This window comes from Symphalangus syndactylus, chromosome 15 (genome assembly GCF_028878055.3).
Source record: "Symphalangus syndactylus isolate Jambi chromosome 15, NHGRI_mSymSyn1-v2.1_pri, whole genome shotgun sequence".
Classification (NCBI taxonomy): Eukaryota; Metazoa; Chordata; class Mammalia; order Primates; family Hylobatidae; genus Symphalangus; species Symphalangus syndactylus.
Window position 1 is genome coordinate 63,966,165 of NC_072437.2, and position 21,267 is coordinate 63,987,431.

At 33.6% G+C, this 21,267-nt stretch overlaps 1 pseudogene; it reads right to left on the bottom strand.

Moving 5' to 3' along the window:
- Positions 1–8,755: 8,755 nt before the first annotated feature.
- LOC129463896 (ADP/ATP translocase 2-like) lies at positions 8,756–9,916 on the bottom strand (annotated as a pseudogene).
- Between the last annotated feature and the right edge of the window lie 11,351 nt (positions 9,917–21,267).

Here is a 21,267-nt window from a genome sequence, read left to right on the forward strand (position 1 = left end):
TTGGCCCCCCAAAGCATATGTTTCTTTTTATGCCAGTACCACACTGCTTTGTTTACTGCAGCACTGTAGTATAATTTGAAGTCAGGCAATGTAATGCCTCCGGTTTTGTTCTTTTGCTCAGAATTGCTTTTACTGTTTGAGCTCTTTTTTGGTTTTAGGTGAATTTAAGGATTTTTTTTTCAATTCTGTAAAGAATGATGATGGTAGTTTGAAAGGGCATAGCACTGAATCCGTAGGTTGCTTTGAGCAGTATGGTCATTTTAAGGATATTGACTCTGCTGATCCATGAGCATAGATGTTTTCTATTTGTTTACGTCAGTTATGATTTCTTTCATCAGTGTTCAGAGGTCTCATATCTCCTTGGTTAAATATACTTCTAGGTGTTGTGGTTGTTGCCAATATATATGTGTGTGTGTGTGTGTATGTGTGTGTATATAGGTATACATATGTATGTATATATGTGTGTGTGTATATATATATATATATACACATACCTATGTATACACACACACACACACACACACACCATGGGATACTACTCAGCCATAACAAAGAATGAAATCATGTCTTTTGCAGCAACACGGATAGAACTGGAGACCATTATCTTTAGTGAAATGACTCAGAAACAGAAGATCAAAAACAGCATGTTTTCAGTTATAAGTGGGAACTAAACAATGAGTACACATGGACATAGACAGTAGAAAAATAGACATTGGAAACTCCAGAAAGTAGAAGGGTGGGAGGCAGGTTAGGGATGAAATACGAGCTTTCCGATATAATCTACACTATTCTGGTGATGGGTACACTAAAAGCCCAGACTTTACCACTATGCAAAAAATCTGTGTAATGTAACTGCACTTGTACCCCTAAATCCACAGAAATAAAAAAATTAACTAAAAGTAAGCATTACATGTTTATAACAAAGTGTGATAATTTTCTGTCTATTCCTATGTAATAATAATTTCTATTCCATTAAGAAAAACATTTTTATATTTTAAATTTATTCTTCCAATATTTATTCAATGTTAATGAATTTTAAATTCTACTAGTTTGTGCTTTTCTCTCCCATTTTAAATATAACGTACTGCATTTCTCCTTATTCTATTGTGCAAACCCATGCCTAAATTCTAACACAGTTTTTGGATAATACTCAACGTCAATATATTTATGTATATATTGCATACAGCTGGGCCATTATAGTATATGACTTTCTGTCAAAATTTTTAATCTTTCTGAATTATCTGAGGCTTGCTTTTCTATGCTGTCTCTCTAACTGAACTCCGTATGTCCTGACAAATTTTAAACAGTTAATTGCATCATGTAATCTATTAATTTTTTTTTTTTTTTTTTTTTTTTTTTTTTTTTTTTTTTTGCTAGAAACCTCTCTCTCAAAGCCTCTGAATTCTTGCTCTAACTTTGGCTCAGTGTTAAGTATTCCTACTACACAAATCTTATTGTGGGACTTTCCTTAACTCTCCATTGTCAGGGTTTATTTTGCTTCTCTCCTGTGTTGGATGCCCTGTTTTCTTCATTTCCATGCCCTTCATTGACTTTCACATCCTTATTTCAATAGTTCATGTCATCCTGTTTCTGGAAAAATTTTTGGAAAATGTTATATGTAATGTATAAACTTTATATGATGTAGTATAATATTTAATAATATATTTTACTACTTCTACTTTTGAATAAAGTTGTTTAGAATTCTAAATTAGAAATAATTTTTTACCTCAGAACGGCTCCATCGTCTCATTTTCCTTGGATCTGGAAACTTATTTACTTAGATTTAGGGAATTTTTTTCTCCAATAGTTATTTTAAAATAGCTTTTTTTTATAATTTTAAATAATTCTTTTTGAATGATTAAGGGATTCAAAAAGTTATAAAATAGTATAGCAAATAAACATTTACCCAAGGAAAGATATTATGCAAAAATATTGTAGTATTGTAGCTGTACTGCTATGCCATAATGAGATTGCTGATGAAAGAGTATGTCTCTCATTGATGAAATTAGACATTGCTAAACTGCTCTTATTTTCCTAATTTGGTATACGAGAGTTGCTTTCTACATTCCTCCAAACACTTAATTTTGCTAGATATGAAAATTCTCCCAATATCAAGAGCAGAGATCATGTTCCATTGCTGTCTTAATTTGCATTTTTCTGATTGAGTTAGAACATCATTTATTATGTTTCATGCTCTTTCCTCTCTGCTGTGCAGCACTTTCAGTGTCCTCATATTAATAGAGCCAAACTCAGTTTCTAGATATGAGGCACAGACGACATTGATGTCTGCCCCATTGACATTTAGAACATTTTCTTCATTTCTGCTATGCACAAATTCATTTAGTTATGTGAGCTAAAGAAGAAACACATAACTTCTTTGGCTCAGTTATGTGTTTGGGGCACAGAAAAATACACATACATACACATGAACAAATATACATACATTTATACATATATACATATACTCATATTACATATACATATATTTCTGTCATTTTTCAGTGTTTTAAGCCATGTTGAATCAAGTATATATTTTTTCAATAGTCAAATGCAGATTTAAATATTTATTTTTATTTGATTAAAAATCAAATTATAAGTATTTGAATTTATAAAAGTTGAAGCTATCTAGTATAATTTATCAATGTTTTAAATCACCTAAAATTATTTTGATTTTCTCACCTGTAATATCTATTAATTCATAAAATTAGAGTTGCTATGTTTAGCTAATGAAAACACAGGATACCAGTTAAAATGGAATTTCAGATAAACAATTTTTATTTAGTGTAAACATCTTCTAACTGTGCCCAAATTTAACTGGGCACATTTATCCTGTATATTTTGTGGCAAAGTTAACTAAATCTTATTCATAGTAAATTTTTTGGCAAATATTACAAACATGTTTTTAACAGTTTCTTGAATATTTCTTCTCTGGTGGATTTTTCTTCTCTCCTATTATTTTCTAGTTTAGCAAAATCAGTAATTCAAAGGGAAGTGTATGCTTTTGAGTGTCAATAGCCATCCCAGATTATTACAATGTGTGACTGCAATGAGAGTAGTATCATATGATGACTAAGAGATTGCTGGGCTGAATTTTGTCCTCAATATTTAATAACTTTGTGAATGTAGGCATACTACATAACCTCTCTGTGCCTTAGCTTCGTCTTACGGAGATGAATTAGTATATATATTAAATATAAAATATATGGCTCAGAAACAGTGTCTCAGCCAGGCTTGGTGGTGTGAGACTGTAATCCCTGCTACCGGGCAGGCTGAGGTGAGAGGATTGCTTGAGTCAAAGGGGTTAAGTCCACCCTAGGCCACATAGCAAAACTCCATCTCTACAAAAAAAAAAAAAAAAAAGTAAATAAATCGTATTTAGTGCATAAATACTACTCTAGTATTAGCTATTTTTACATTCTCTAGACATTTTTTTTAAGTCTACAAATATGTACATATTTTTAAAATCATTAGAATGAGAACAGGAATCACTTAGTGATTCTTGGCTTGCCAGCTTAATACATGAGAGGGCACTGTGACAAGCCATCAGATTATCAACTTACAATTCTCTAGAATAAGAAAGTTTGCAAGCAGCATGTTATTGGAGAGAGACTTATTATGAGCCCAATTGTTATTTGTCTGTGATAGGATGACTTTGTATCTGAATACAGAAACACCAAAATATAACAATAAAATCTTCCATTTTATATTGAGATTTTATCTTATATCATATTTTCATGAATGGTTAAGAGCATACAGTTGAAATTGAAATATTATTCTGTCAGGTTCACTGCCTAGAGAATACCTTTCAGAGGTTCCTTGCCAGTAGCTCACTGACAAGTCAAAAGACTGATATCATTTAATTGCTGTACTCCCTTCTGGATTCATTTTTACAATATCACTTAAGCCCACATAATACCGTAACTGGTGAAATTCATGACTACTTAGGCGCAAAGTTTGGGAAACACCAGTCTCCAATAAGTTTTGTTGGAAAAAAATCTGAGTCTTAATTGAACCACACAATGAATATTGATGAGATATGCAGAGTTGTCATTTGGAAAGCTAGCTACAGTAGACCCTGTGCAATTTTCCTACAGGTATGAAACAGAGAACACAGACAAAAACCCACAGTGTTGTTGAAAACCAGGACAGATGTCAACGTATGTTCAAAATGGAACAGAAATTTTTACTGTGAATCAAATGCAGCTAGATAGAGAAAATGGGTAATGACATTTCCAACCTGTATTTTCTCTCTGGTTCTGTCTTTTTGTTTTGTTTTGGTTTGGTTTGGTTGCATTTTGTTTGGGTTTGATTTCCCAAATCTAGAGATAAGATCTCCCATAAAACAAAAAGAGAAAATGCCAACGTATGCTGATGAAAAAGGCTTATGTTTTTCTGGACAAAAATTAATCTTAAAAAAGCTGAGCTGCAGTTATTTGGTGCAGGCTGCTAGGTGAAGGTGGTATCTCCTCTTCTTTGTATTTTCTGAATGATACAGAAAAAATTATTGGATGAGCTACTAGACTAGCTATTGCCCGAATCCAATATCCACAGACACTATCACACTACATTTACGATCGCTACCCCTATTTGAGCTGCTTTTCTGTAGGCAGGCTCTTCTCCTATTTCTCAGCATGTATTGTGATAACATTTAAAGATTGATATTCTATCTTAATAAAAATAAAAGGAAATATATTTGAGGGAAAGTTCCAACTAGGCAGAATCTGCTTATAACTGGCTCAGAAGAGAAATAAATAAATAAATAAAATTCAGTAGGATCCTGAAATTAAGTGTAGACACCGAGAATAGAATAAATATTATGACATGTTTCCCCAAAGCTTTCTTTTCTAGTAAAGTAAAATATGTAACTTATGATCTAAATATGCAGTATAAAATATGAAGCTAATAAATAATGGAATAATCAATTATTCTTCTGTATTTTATATTCTACTCTTTCCTTTCTATTTATTTATAATATTGGTGCCTGCTCATCCAATCTCATTTTCTCACTGTTGTTCTTGTCCCCATTGTTCTTGCTTTTGATCTCCATGAGTATTTTTTTAAATTTTATGTTTTAAGGGGTACAAAACAATGTTTTGATTTATTAATACAATCTCGAATCGTTAAATGAAACTGATTAACATATCCATCATCTTAAATATTTATGACTTTTTGTTGTGATAAAATTTGAAATTTACTCTCTTAGCAATTTTGAAATGTACAATGTTGTTATCTACCACATTCTCCATGTGGTACAATAGATCTCATAGAAAAAAGTCCTTATTTCTTCGGTCTAATTGAGGCTTTGGGCCTTTTGACCCTTATCTTCCCTTTCCCCCATACCCCTCTGGCCTCTGGTAAACACTTAGAAAGTGTAACATATCAGATCTATGTATTTGCAATTCACATTAATTTTTCAGACTCCTACTGATAAATATTGGCCTGTTTGTGGTCTAGGATTATATAGTTTTTTGGGAAATAAGCAATGGATCAACCTTTTCACCTAAGTGACAAAATTCTCTCATTCATAAACTTTCAGTTTTGGATTTATTTTGCTATTTTTTAAAAAACACATAACTAATTGTTATGAATACATATGCACGAGATTAGTACATTTTATATTTTACCTTTTTGTAAAACAAAACCATACTTATGTAGTTACAAGGGTGAGTTTTGAAAATTTCTATTTTTTTCTAATAATATTTTTGCCTTTTTTGTAATATATAATAGAAAAAATTATGTTTTTCTGGGCAAAATTGCAAAGTGAATTATATAAAATAATATCTGACAATACTTCTTTCATACAGTACAGGACTTTTATACAGTCTCTTTTTTCAGTAAATCCTTTTATACAGAATGAGACTTAAGATGATCAAGTGTTATCTGTGAATGTGAATAATCAGGCTCTTCTATAACGAAGGTAAGATATGAAACAAATATGTGTGTGTGCATATATGTGTGTGTGCATGTGTGTACATACACAGGCACTTAGAATGCTTGCTTAATTTTAGATCACCCTTTCACAAATTCATTAGGTTCTCTGAGAGATATTATTTTTTAATATCTATTCAAGACAATTTAACATAAATAACTTTGAAATGAACTGTTCTTCAAATATGTCATTGAAAAGCTTTAAGAGTTCTGCAACACCATCTAAAAACCAGTGTAGCCACTGAAGACCAAAAATGTAATGACAAAATAATATCTATGCCTCCTCTCTTCTTCTGAAATAATAATGATTATGTATTTGGCAAACATGCAGAAATGTTTCAAAAAGGACATTTGAAAATAACAAAAGGTCTACACAAAATTTATAATGGAGAAAAATATTTGTGGAAATGCTATAATTTACTTCGCAATACTGTATAAAAGTTTTTCAAACTTTCTAATTTTTATTGTTACCTCTCCATCTTTCCAGTTGTGTGATGATTGGCTGGTTATTGATTGAAACTTTCAAATCTTACTTTCTGCTTGTGAATGATAAAAATAACAGAAATTACTTCATAAATGTGATTTAAAGTGAACTGAGCCAAAAGAACTGAGCAAATTTCTGACTTGTAAATTATCCAGTATATGCTTATATTTATGTGTATTTTTTAACTTTTTATTCTTTTTCTTTACTTATTTATTTTAAATCAACTTTTATTTTAAGTTCTGGGGTACATGTGCAGGTTTGTTACATAGGTAAACACATGCCATGGTGGTCTGCAGCAAAGATCAACTCATCATGCACTTTTAAGGCCAGCACCTATTAGCTGTTTTTCCTGATGCACTCCCTCCCTTTCCCCTGACAGGCCCCAATGTGTGTTGTTCCCCTGCCATGTGTCCATGTGTTCTCATTGTTCAGCTCCCACTTGTAAGTGAGAACATGCGGTGTTTGGTTTTCTGTTTCTGCATTAGTTTGCTAAGAATAATGGCTTCCAGCTCCATCCATGTCCCTGCAAACACATGATCTTGTTCCTTTTTATGGCTGCATAGTATTCCATGGTGTATATGTACCACATTTTCTTTATCCAGTCTATCACTGATGGGCATTTAGGTCGATTCCATGTCTTTGCTGTTGTGAATAGTGGGGCCATGAACTTATGCATGGAGGTATCTTTATAACAGAATGATTTATATTCCTTTGGGTATATAGCCAGTAATGGGATTGCTGGGTCAAATGGTATTTCTGCTTCTAGATCTTTGAGTAATTCCCATAGTATCTTCCACAATGGTTGAACTATTTTACATTCCCACCAACAATGCAGAAGCATACCTTTTTCTCTGCAACCTCACCAGCATCTATTGTTTCCTGACTTTTTAATAATCACCATTCTGAGTGGCATGAGGTGGTATCCCATTGTGGTTTTGACTTGCATTTCTCTAACGATCAGCGATTTTGAAATTTCTTTTTTCATATGTTTCTTAGCCACATGAATGTCTTCTTTTGAAAAGTGTCTGTGCATATCCTTTGCCCACTTTTTAATGGGGTTGCTAGTTTTTCCCTTGTAAATTTGTTTAAGTTCCCTGTAGACTCTGGATATTAGACCTTTGTCAGATAGATTGCAAAAATTTTCTCCCATTCTGTAGGTTTTCTGTTCACTCTGATGATAGTTTCTTTTGCTGTGCAGAAGCTTTTTAGTTTATTTAGACCCAATTTGTTAAATTTTTGCTTTTGTTACAATTCCTTTTGGTATTTTAGTAATGAAATCTCTGCCAATGTCTATGCCCTGAATGGTATTGCCTAGATTTTCTTCTAGGGTTTTTATAGTTTTTGGATTTATATTTAAGTCTTTGATCTATCTTGAGTTAATTTTTGTATAAGGTATAAGGAAGGGGTCCAGGTTTTATTTTCTGCATATGGCTAACCAGTTCTCCCAGCACCATTTATTAAATAGGGAGTCTTTTCCTCATTGCTTGTTTTTGTCAGGTTTGTTGAAGATCAGATGGTTGTAGGTACAGTCTTATTTCTGAGTTCACTATTCTCTTTCATTGGGCTATGCGTCTGTTTTTGTACCAGTATCATGCTGTTTTGGTTACTGTAGCCTTGTAGTACAGATTGAAGTCAGGGAGCGTGACTTCTCCAGTGTGGTTCCTTTTGCATAGGATTGTCCTGGCTATTCAGGCTCTTTTTTGGTTCCATATGAATTTTAAAGTAGTTTTTTTTTCTAATTCTGTGAAGAATGTCATTGGTAGTTTAACGGGAATAGCGTTGAATCTATAAATTACTTTGGGCAGTATGGCCATTTTCATGATATTGATTCTTCCCATCCATGAAATAAAAAATATAATTGAGTCCCATCATCATATCATGAAAATGTCTTCAAGAGAAAACTAGTAGCTGGGCACAGTGGCTCATGCCTGTAATCCCATCACTTTAGAAGTCTGAGATGGGCAGATCACTTGAGGTCTGGAGTTCAAGACCAGCCTGGCCAACATGTAGAAACCCTGTCTCTACTAAAAATACAAAAGAAAATTAGCTCAGCTTGGTGGCAGCCACCTGTAGTCCCAGCTACACAGGAGGCTGAGATAAGAGAATTGCTGGAACCCAGGAGGTGGAGGTTACAGTAAGCTGAGATCTCACCACTGCACTCCAGCCTGGGTGACAAACAAACAAACAAACAAAAACTAGTTAGATGAATATTATTGCTTCTATTTTGAACCAGTAAATAGTTGCCACTGATAAATTGACAGCCATGAGTCTATCAAGAATGCTCTTGATATATTATATAACACAACATACCTGTTCACAGGGGGAAAATTATAGGAAACAACGTTATGTGTACTTCTTGATTTCATGATACAAGACAAGCACAAAAGCACCACTCATGCCACTGAAAACACTGGACCATGAACCCTTGAGAAATCTTTGCCTCCTTCATCATGAGCAATCTTCCTTCAGTAGTCAAATGCCTGTATACTCAAGACCAGCCTGGCTAACATGGTGAAAACCTGTCTCTACTGAAAATGCAAAATTAGCTGGCCTTGGTGGCTCACGCCTGTAATCCCAGCTGCTTAGGAGGCTAAGGCAGGAGAATCGCTTGAAGCCGGGAGGTGGAGGTTGCAGTAAGCTGACATCGTGCCACTGCACTCCAGCCTGGGCGACAGAGACTCCATCTAAAAAAAAAAAAAAATGCCTATGTACATGATGTCAGTTCCTTTGTGCCCTGACTGCATCGTCATTTAGCAGTGAACAGTGTCAAATGGATAGGAATTCAACCCTGCAATGACAATGACAGGCTGTGCAATCATCCAGCTGATGATGATGTGAGTACTCCTGGAATCTGGAAGCATTCCCTTTGCATCCTTTGCAGTGTCACAGATACTGAAGTAGGCAGCTGGGTAGATGCTAATACCCTGCACAGACATGGTAAAGCCTTGGTACAGGCCCTTAATCCTATTAAATTTGTAGATCTTAACCAGACAGTCACCAAGGCTTCTGAATTCCCTTTCAGCTCCAGCTTTACCCACATCCATTGGTAGATGGGTTCAGACAAAATCAAGAGGGTACACAAAACACAAGGATGTGGCCCCAGCACACTGCCTGATGCCAGGTTCCTTGCAACATACTGCCGAAAGTGGGTCCTCTTGTCCACACTACCCAGGAAGATCTGCTAGTACTTATTTTGAAGGCAAAGTTGAGAGCGTGGGTGGTGAAGTATCTGATGACATTGGCCAGGTTACCGCACCAGAAGGACAGGACTCTCTCCTCCTTGGGAATAGGGACCACAGTCTATAATGCGCTTGTATTGCTTATCTGTGGTAATTTCCTTGGTGGCATGCTGCACCTGCAGCAGCAGCTTGAGCCACTCGATGGGTGCTCCTGCTGCCTTAGAGATGGCTGCGACCACCCCACCTGCCAGGAAGTCCCTGTTGAAGGACACAGCATCATCTGTCATGTTGAAAGGAAAGGGGAAGCAGGCTGCTGCGAGATGGGACTGGGCCAGGGACTCTTTAAATTCAGGGCTGGGAGGCCTCATGTTACTTCAGAGTGTAAGTTTGCTATTTATGGGACACATCTAAGAGTTTCCAGAAAAAAATATGGGACTGCAAGTCTCCTGAAATATTAACATTTGTAGTATTAATATATTATCTTTTTCCCTTTTAAGTTGTGGTAATAAAATATGGTCCTTAAAAGCCTGCCTTTTTGATATTTGTTGTGACATGTTTGATTGCCTAACATGTGACCAATTTTACTTAAGGATTCTTTCGTATTTAAAAAGTATGTGTATTCTGAAGTTGCTTCATGCTATTCTAAATATACTGATAAGATTAAGCTTGTCAATTTTTCTATTCAAGACTTTTGAATGTTTTCTACTTTTCTCTGATATTAAAAATTTTGAAAGAATTCAGTTAAAATTTTCTGTTTTGTTTATTTGGAAATATTTTCTTATGGCTCTACCAGCTTCTTTTCCTTTTAGCAAAAAAAAAAACAAAAAAAAAAAAACAAAAAAAAACACATCGAAACTGTGTTTTTACATGTACACAAGTTTAAAATCATGGTATTTCTCTTTTTTTCACTTGAAGTGACATACTTATACCTGGTAATAATTTTTCATGTTAAACATGTATTTTCCTAATATGACCACTTCAGTTTTTTTGTTTCTATTGACCTAAAATTTTATTTCTAATCCTTCCTTGTATGTATGAGCTTTATAAGAATCTCATGTAAATAACTATATTTCTTATAGCTAATCTTGCAGATTTTATTTTGTTGGTTTTATTTGCTTTTTATTTATTGTCACTAGTCATAAAATTGGGTTATTTCCACATATTATTTTGTGCTTTCTATAAGTCTTGATATTTTGCTTCTTTTTCTTGCCTTTCTTGCCTTATTTCATACTGATTGAGATATATTGTTTTCTTCATTTTATTTTTTTCTCTCTATTCTTTTGGAGATTATATCCTGAATTTGTGTTGTCTTACCCTTTGGAGGATTAAATTTATCAAAGTCTAAAATTAATCAATAATCACCCATTCTTAAATTACTACTAGAGTTTACGAGACTGCTTCAAAAGCTTTCTCTTCATATATTTGCTATTATTGTGCAGCATTTTAGCTATATTTCTCATTTTTGTCCTACTCACTAAATATTGTTTTTGTCATTATTTTTAAGGACAATGTTTTAAATTTATTCATACATTTCTTTTCTGTAGCTTTTCTCTGGCATTATTCTTTTTCTTTCAGAAATGCCATAACTAGGTTTTGCATGTAATGTATGACCTCACTTTCTGTTTGTTGCAAAATGAGTTTAGTTTTTCTTATTCTTGAAAGGTAATTTTAATGAGTATACAACTTATCTGAACTTTGGATGTATCCTAACTGTTTCCATTGTTTTGTTGACAATTCAACAAACTTATATTGACTTCTATTGTTCTCCTCAGTTGGTAATCTGTCTTCTTCATATATCATCTTTTAGTTTTTTCATTTGTTGAGCCTCAGTTTCAATATAGTATCTAGAGATATATTTATTTTTATTTACTTCTACTTTAGATATTTTGGGCTTTGAATCTGAGAATTGGTTCTAGAAATTTCAGTTTGAGAAAAATCTCACCTAATATTGCTTACCATTCTTTTTATTTTGTAATTTCCAGTTTTAAAAGTAACCACCCTATCCTTGAGGCTTCTTATACTCTCTTTCATATTTTTATATTATTGTATCTCTATGCTGTAGTATGGAAGCTTTCCTGAATTCTGTTTTCCAATTATTCATTTTCTCCATTGTCTATAACTGTCATTAACCCTCCTATTGAGCAACTAATATTAATTATTATACGTTTCAGTTCTAGGAGGGCCTTTTGTTCTTCATTTTAGAATTTGCCCAGTATTCTAATATAGACTGTGTTTATGGATTTGATTCTTGTCAATTCTTGTTCATGCTGATTTACGTCTTCATGACTTTGGAATTTTTTATTATGTGCTACGTCTTGCAACTTTATTTTTGTGGCCCGGCCTAAAGGGTATTCTTCTAGATTCGATTTGCTTGCTTCTGCTATGTTCCTGAAGACAAACTAAATTAATGGCATACAGATTTCAGTGCTAGAGATGCAGAATGAATACTGAGCCTGTTACACACAAAATCATAGTCCTGTTTTTAGTAATTCTCAGAAGAAACATTTAATTTCCATTTTCTGCTCTATTTGCAGGTAACCAGACTGAAGAGTCTCATTTGCCTGTATTTTAATCACTTGGGATATTAAGTTAGGGGGTTTTGGTTTTTAATATGAAAATCCATAGAGCTTTACATTTTTTGAGGTTCAAGCTTTGTCTCCTGTAATTTGCCATGTAGCCCTTAAAAATGCATGCCCTAAAACACAGGAATTAGCAGATGTCTCTAAGGCAAATGCTTATTTGTTTCTCTGAATTTGTGGTACCCAACAGCACAAATTGTAATTACTTTGTAATTTCTCTCAATTTCTTATCATCTCAGTCCTACATTTAAAACATTTAAATATACATGCATATATGTGTATATGTATGTATGTGTGTATGTGTGTGTGTGTGTGTGTGTGTGTGTGTGTGTGTATAGCACCACTTTTGAGATTCTATGCTAAGAAGTTTTTTTTTTTTTTGAGATGGAGTCACACACTGTTGCCCAGGCTGGAGTGCAGTGGCAAGATCTCGGCTTACTGCCACCTCCGCCTCCCAGGTTCAAGCAATTCTCCTGCCTCAACCTACCAAATAGCTTGGATTACAGGCACCTGCCACCACGCCCAGCTAATTTTTTGTATTTTTAGTAGAGACTGGGTTTCACTTTGTTGACATTCCCACAAAAAACACAAGTAAATAAATAAATACACCATGTAAAATAATTCTAGATCATCAATATATGCTCTTTAAAAATACGAATTTAGAAATCACTAGCTTAATAAAGGAAAACAAAACAAAATGAAACATAAACATGTTAAAGCTTAAATTAAATAAAAATGTAAACCACATAGCAGAAAGTAAAAATAACTTAAGTATATTGCATATTACAATGTAGTTTAAGACATTTGAATATTTGATGAAATAAAACATTTTATAAGACTAATTCAATTATGAAACAGTATCTTAATAATCTTAATAAACTTAATAAATAATAGGTTAATAAATAATTTTCTTCAACATACAATTGATGCAGGATATTTTCTTTACCTTTTCTTGGGACTCGTGACAGAGGTACCTCGTTTAGTCAACCTGCCCCCGTCTACCCTTTGCAAGAGGGAGCCTGCGAGCTAATGAGTGCAGTAACCTGAGCGAGTGCTTTGGGAATCGGCAGGAAGAAACCCCATTTACTCAGCTCTCCAAGCTCAACCCCTTGTTGGAGGAAGCACATAGGTGAGGGAGTGTGCGATCTGACTGACCATTTTTGGGTGCTGGCAGGTGCAAACTCAGTGTAGGCCACGCGGCAATGACCTTGTGGAGGTCCCTGTGACCACTGAAGCCACAGAAGTCACGTTACAATGATCTTTTTGCTCTGCCCTCCACAGATGGCTTAAGTGTTAATAGCTCAGTGGGAGGGCAAAGAGGTAATGTGAAAGCCTTCTTTTGGGTATCAGCACTCATAGCTCTCTAGCTCTTGTCCTGCATCTAGGAAAAATGAGTTTGCATGAACAAATTGAAGGATGGTGAATGTGGAGGATTTTATTGAACTATGAAAGTGGCTCTCGGTGGGAAGGGGAGCAGAAAAGGGGATGGGACAGGCAGGTAATCTTCCCAAGTCTAGCAGTCTCTGGCTAGACACTTCTCCATCAAGCCATCCCTCTGTAGTCAAGTTGCTTCTTTCTAATGTCCAGCTGCTTCTCTGCTTCTCTCCGACTGAGTCTGGGGTCTTTATAGGCACAGGATGAGGGATGGGGCAGGCCATGTGTAGTTTAGGAAAAGACACTATTTGAGCAGGAAAACAGGGATAGAAGTTCTCACTTTGGACCATGGGTTTCAGGCTTTTTGGCTTGAAGGTGGGGTTTTGCCAGAGACCCGACCCTGTCTGCCTAGAATTTCTCTGCCCCCTGTCACTATCACAATAACCGATTAGGTAATATAAAAAATTGATTTATAGAAATAAATAAATATATCAATATGAGAATATTAGGAAGAAAACTTCTCTGCCTATGTAAATAAAATTTATATCTGTGATTGAAGAGCTTTTTAAAAGAAAATGGAGAGATGTGTTTGCCCAAAGAGCAGTTATTTCTCTAGTTCACCACCTCTGGTGTATATTTGCATGTCACTCACCAAAGTGTGAGTAATAATTTGTGGGTCCTGTGGTTTATCATGATTCTTTCTTTTTTTTTCTATATTCTGAATGTTTATCTTGGGTATTCCTTTCACATTAAAAATATTTCCAACTAAACAATCAAGCAACTGTCACTTACCAACAGAGCTAATACCTAAATAATTTAGAAAATTTTTTTAAATATTTTTTCTTAATATCTAAGGGAGGAAGCATAATTTTTTCCCTATTAATATAGTTTTTAGTTTGCTTTTTTTATTTTGAATCATACGTTACCATAACAATGAGTACATTGTCTCTTAATTTATTAATATACTTTCTTCTTTCCTTGCAAATGTAATGAACAATTATTTACATTTGCTTGAGTCTTTTTTTCTACTCCATAGGTCACTTTATTTGAGCTATTGTTGAATACCACTATTTTCCCTCCATAGAGTTTCTAAAACATGGGTGCCAGGCCACACACATGCCTTCCTCTTGAAAACAGACTAATTTTGAACGGGTGTGTAAATTACCTTAAAAAATGTGTAACGGTATTCTAAATTTCTAAGTTGCATTTCTACTTTAATTTGTCTTCCATTGATTTCTTAAAAAAACACGGAATTGTTTGGTAATACAAATACAAAAATTCTTTTTTTTTTTTTATTTTTTTATTTTTTTTGAGCAGTAGCAAGATTTATTGCAAAGAGTGAAAGAACAAAGCTTCCACAGTGTGGAAGGGGACCCGAGCGGGTTACCCACAAAAATTCTTATATTTAAGTTTGTAGTTTAATTTTTGACTTCTCACAATTGAGAATAACTATATTCTTACAATAAAAATGATTTTTAAAGAAAAGTGTAAGGACCATTTTTAACCCTGAAAGACATTTAAAAAGTAATACAATGGAGATATTTGTTAATACTTATTTACACAATAACCCAATATTTTTCTAAGTTAAAAAAATAAATCTATGTGCATTGAGTCTTTTGAAACGTAGAAAATAATACAAAGGAAAATAATTACTCATGATGATCTCTCTACTTGAAAAAGTTTGTAAGCATAGTTACATACTTTCCCAGTCAATTCTTTTCTGTATTTTTGTGTACATTTTTCCTGTATTTTTAAAATAATTTAAATTTTTTTTATACTTGTTACTTTTTTTTCCACACTTTTTTTGTATATTTTTACTTTTAGAACATTGAGCTAATTATATTTATGAGGTTTTGCAAACTCTCATTTTCCTTTGGTAGATATCATATTTTGAATAATTATCTTATTCTTTTTTCTTTCCTCCACTGTCCACAAAGGGAATCTAGATTTGTCCCATGCTCCATACTTTTGATATTGCTAAACAACAAAAACAGCTAAGGGATTTGGAAACAACTCTGATTGGGGATTAGGGGTTAGAGAGATTAAATGAGAGGGAGAGACAGAGAGTGAGGAGAATAGAAAAAGAGAAAAGGAGAGAGAAGAAGAAAAAGGAGAAAGAAGTGGGGAAAGAGGAGGAAGAGGAAGAGAAATTAGGTTGAAAATTGGCTTGGTAAGGACTGTACTTCGGCTCAGAGAAACAATAGGTTAATATATTTGAAATGTTTGCAGAAAATAACTCAATTAATCAACATGACTTTAAAGATGAAATGTTAGAAACACTGAAAATCTTCAATGATCCATTTGCTTGTGAAAATATAGAAATTGAATTGTAGCTTCCACTGTTTGCTGTAAATAAATTTTCTTGACTATTTTAATTCGATGCATGGCAAACTTTGTGTGACTTTTCTTTCAACCTCCACATTCTCTCTTTTTTTTTTAACCTATATTTTAGAGTTAAGAAAGCACACACAAATGACTTCTATACTTGGAACCTTTTACAGGTCTTCACCTGGTCAGTGTAAAACTTCGTCATCCACAGCACCATGCTTTGCAATTCTTAACCATGCACATAGTGATCTCCTGGTTCTTACATTGGGTTATTAATAAATAATTAATTACTACACCCGCATTTTTAGGGACATGCTTAAAATACAATTGATGCTGACAGGGCAATTACGAGCGTGTCTTAGAAGATATGCAGTTTTATGATTTATTTGTTTAAAAGTCAATCCTTGCAACTTTTCTATTTTGGGGGTTACTTTTTATTTTTATCACTATTAAAATAACTTCAGTCATTTTTATTTTATTTTTTTGAGACAGAGTCTCGCACTGTTGCCAGGCTGGAGTGCAGTGGCGCAATCTCGGCTCACTGCAACCTCTGCCTCCCAGGTTCAAGCCATTCCCCTGCCTGTCTCTCGAGTAGCTGTGACTATAGGCGCCTGCCACCATGCCCGGCTAATTTTTGTATTTTTAGTAGAGACGGGGTTTCACCATGTTGGCTATGACGGTCTACATCTCTTGATCTCGTGATCCGCCTGCCTCGGCCTCCCAAAGTGCTGGGATTACAGGCATGAGACACTGCACCCAGACAACTTCAGTCATATTTTTGAAAATTGACTACTTTTATTAATAACATTAAGATTTTTAAAATGTTTTTGAAGTAATTTTTTCTTATTTTAAAAATAAATATAAAAATACTATTAAAATATTTCACTACTCAAATATTTACTTCAAAACACAAGCATCATATGTTAGCAAAACGTGAAGGAAAAAGCTGGGAAGTATATTGTAATGATGAGTTTCAGTCCTGAATTGTGCAAAAATCTACCATCTATTTTAACTAAATAATTTTTGTAATCATATAATCTTCTGTATCATTATATTAATGCATTATTACTAAGTATGTTTTTCTTGTTTTAAAAATCTCTAGAAATTAAATATTTATAGCTCATATATCAGCATAAATTTCAATATAGCATAAATCATAGAAGTAAATCAAACTGTTAACACTATACATCTATGCGCTGGCAGTACATTTTTAGAAATACACAAATATATCTACATAATAAATAGCATTATATATAAATATTTTCAAAATATTTGAATATACAAATAAATCATTGTATGGAAGAATTCTTAAAACATATTTTCTTAATCTTCTTCTTCAAAAAATTAGTTTCTAACTCCAGTCGTAAGTGTACTGTTTCATCCAAGACAGAAAATCACCTTTCTAATTTTACATATTTCTCATTTTAAGTTAGACTTTTAATTTCCATATCTTAAACACTGATCTATAAAGGTTTTAGATTTGTGTTCCTAATCTAGAAACTGAATTGACTGAAACCTTAAGGTGTTTATTATATTATATTATATCATATCATATTATACTATAGTTATCACATCTTCACACTAATTCTGATTCTTTGCATATATTTTTCTAATATATAATAAATTTTTCATTACTTACAATATATACCAATTAAAAATTTATATAAATGTTTCATTACTTATAATTTATATAAATGTACTTACATGTATTTATGTTCTTGAGAAAACTAACCAATTGGTTGTTTAAAGATATTTTTTATCTTCCTTAAAAAGCAAGAAAATTCTGTTTATTATGTAACACTGTGGTAATGGTAATTATTTCTCCACTAACAACAGATGAAATGACAAGAGACATTTCATTCTCTGCCACAGAAAAGCGATTTCAGAAAACCATACGTTTGACAGTTCCTCATCTTATTATAGCCTCACAAGTACGAAGTAGGTGTTACATATACAGTAGGTGCACAAACGCTTTAAAATAAAATAAATTGATATTGAGCCTGTATTTTGAGAGCCATAGTCATGGAATAAGGGAAAGTAGCGTGTAGTTCCCTTCTGTATTCACTTTTTCATTATTGATAGATAAATAAGATAGAAAACAAATGTATACACATTCAATATATCAAGTGGTAAAGGGTGATGTTTAGAAAAGTGAATCAGGACAAAGGGAGAAAGCTTGATAAAAGGCTTTTATATATGTGCCTTATGAATGTGTGTGTGTGTTTATATATGTATAGATGATATATTATTTAATATTACTATGATGCCTCTATTATAAAAATAGCTTTTGCATCTTTATGCTATCCTCTTAACCCTTCTAATTCCCATCTGGGAAGAGGTCAAGCATTCGTTTGAGAAATAGCCAATGGTTCTAAATTTCTAACCTGCTAAGAAGCATTCAGATTCTGAAAACTTGAAATCTCACCCAAAGGTGTAGTTTAAGGGCAATAGTTAGATTTATATGCTTTTGGATTTCTTCTGAATGTATCACCAAGGCATAATACACTTTACTAAGGCCTGTAATGCTTCCAAATACTGGTGTTATGTGTAGCTTCAGGTCATATTTTCTATTACAGGAGATATGAGAGTATAAAAATTGCATTGCATAGTGCATCAATAAAAGAACACTGTGAGCTTTATCTTATCTTACAGAAATTTCCAATTTGAAATGTGCATTTTGTTGTGAAAATGCTTTAAAAGTTCACAGTACTTTCTGGCTCTACTGTCTGAGTTATACCCAAGCCATTTTAATGTAGGCTTTTGTTCTGGTTGAAGATCTATGAACCAATCTGGTGTTCTGCTAAAGGGGAAACAGAGGGGAGTAGGGCCAAGAGCACACTGCTGCTGATAAACCAAAAGCAACTCTTGAAAGCATTCTGGTAAGAGATGCAATGAAAGAGTATACCAATTTTCACTGTAATACTGTTTTTCCAAGAAGGAACAATAAAATAATTTATTATAAAATCTCCTAGCTTACTTCCTCAGATGTCAACTTTTAAAGAAAATTTCTATCAGTATTGTCAAAACAGCATAGCATATTCTATGGGGCTATTTACTTCACATTGAGAAGAACACCAAAAAGAATGCAACACATCTGTTTTATTTTTTTCTTACCCCTTATCAGTACCAGCTTGGAAATAATTTTATCTATTCTTTTTTTTTTTTTTTTTTTTTTATTATACTTTAGGGTTTTAGGGTACATGTGCACAATGTGCAGGTTTGTTACATATGTATCCATGTGCCATGTTGATTTCCTGCACCCATTAATTCGTCATTTAGCATTAGGTGTATCTCCTAATGCTGTCCCTCCCCCCTCCCCCCACCCCACAACAGTCCCCGGAGCGTGATGTTCCTCTTCCTGTGTCCATGAGTTCTCATTGTTCAATTCCCACCTATGAGTGAGAACATGCGGTGTTTGGTTTTTTGTCCTTGCGATAGTTTACTGAGAATGATGTTTTCCAGTTTCATCCATGTCCCTACAAAGGACACGAACTCATCATTTTTTATGGCTGCATAGTATTCCATGGTGTATATGTGCCACATTTTCTTAATCCAGTCTATCGTTGTTGGACATTTGGGTTGGTTCCAACTCTTTGCTATTGTGAATAGTGCCGCAATAAACATACGTGTGCATGTGTCTTTATAGCAGCATGATTTATAGTCCTTTGGGTATATACCCAGTAATGGGATGGCTGGGTCAAATGGTATTTCTAGTTCGAGATCCCTGAGGAATCGCCACACTGACTTCCACAATGGTTGAACTAGTTTACAGTCCCACCAACAGTGTAAAAGTGTTCCTATTTCTCCACATCCTCTCCAGCACCTGTTGTTTCCTGATTTTTTAATGATGGCCATTCTAACTGGTGTGAGATGGTATCTCACTGTGGTTTTGATTTGCATTTCTCTGATGGCCAGTGATGAGGAGCATTTCTTCATGTGTTTTTTGGCTGCATAAATGTCTTCTTTTGAGAAGTGTCTGTTCATGTCCTCTGCCCACTTTTTGATGGGGTTGTTTGTTTTTTTCTTGTAAATTTGTTTGAGTTCATTGTAGATTCTGGATATTAGCCCTTTGTCAGATGAGTAGGTTGCAAAAATTTTCTCCCATTGTGTAGGTTGCCTGTTCACTCTGATGATAGTTTCTTTTGCTGTGCAGAAGCTCTTTAGTTTAATGAGATCCCATTTGTCGATTTTGGCTTTTGTTGCCATTGCTTTTGGTGTTTTAGACATGAAGTCCTTGCCCACGCCTATGTCCTGAATGGTATTGCCTAGGTTTTCTTGTAGAATTTTATCTATTCTTTAGTTTCTTGCTGTTGCCTCTATACAACCTATTGGAATGATATTAATTCTAGTTGATAGCATATTGTTTTTCCTGGGTCATGCAAAGGTCTCCATTAGTAAGACAGATATTTCTTGAAATATTAATGAAAATAACCCTAGAGATTATTTCATTTTACCTAATAAGATAAATTGAATTATAAATGAATCCAAAAATAATTAGTGAAATATAACACTATTAGGAGGAAATAAAAATAAGCTAATAGGAAACAAAAGGAGTATTTCAGTGTTGTCTTTATGTGAATCAGTGTTACAGCCTCAAAGCAAGAACATATTAGACATATTTAGTAAATAAACTAATCCCTTGGCATAATCAGAAATTTGTAGGATTTATTTACTCTTACAATGCCTGGAGTATCAGTCACAGGAAATTAAATATACAAGTAAATGTGCAAACAAATTAATTTATTAATTTCTTCAGACATGCACATGGCTTTAATACGTTACGGTGACCTAGAATTTGAAAAAGTGAATAAATCTCTTCAAGATTCTAATTTTTATACTGCCTGTATAATTTTAATTCAATTCTATAACTTACGTGTGTATTTTTTTTAGATTATATTCTACTCAAATGCCCAAAACTATATCACTCTGGAAATATTACATATATGCTTACTAAGAATCTATATAGTTTACACTAAACATTTGCTTCTTCTTCTTGTCAGAATATTCTAGTCCTGGGTTCTTTTTAGCCTTTATCACAGAAAATATTTATCTTTATAAAAAGGGACAATTACAATTAAGTAAAATAGTAAATATGTGAAGCATTTGGATTTAATACCACTGAAACAATTAACCAACATGCTATTTTCAATTGCTTGTTTGCATTACTTCCTACTTCTATAGGCATACCCCATCTTTAAATCTCTAGCAAGAAGCATACAAAAGTATAAAAGTAATATGAACCATCACTGCCTGAAAGTCAACAATAAACAGATCAGCATTTAATTGAAGAATGGCATTCTAATTCTTTCACTGAGTGACCTTGGGAAAGTAATAGCATTAGTTTTAGTTTTATTTTCTTAAATATTTTCTTTAAATATTTGCTTAAATTTCTTAA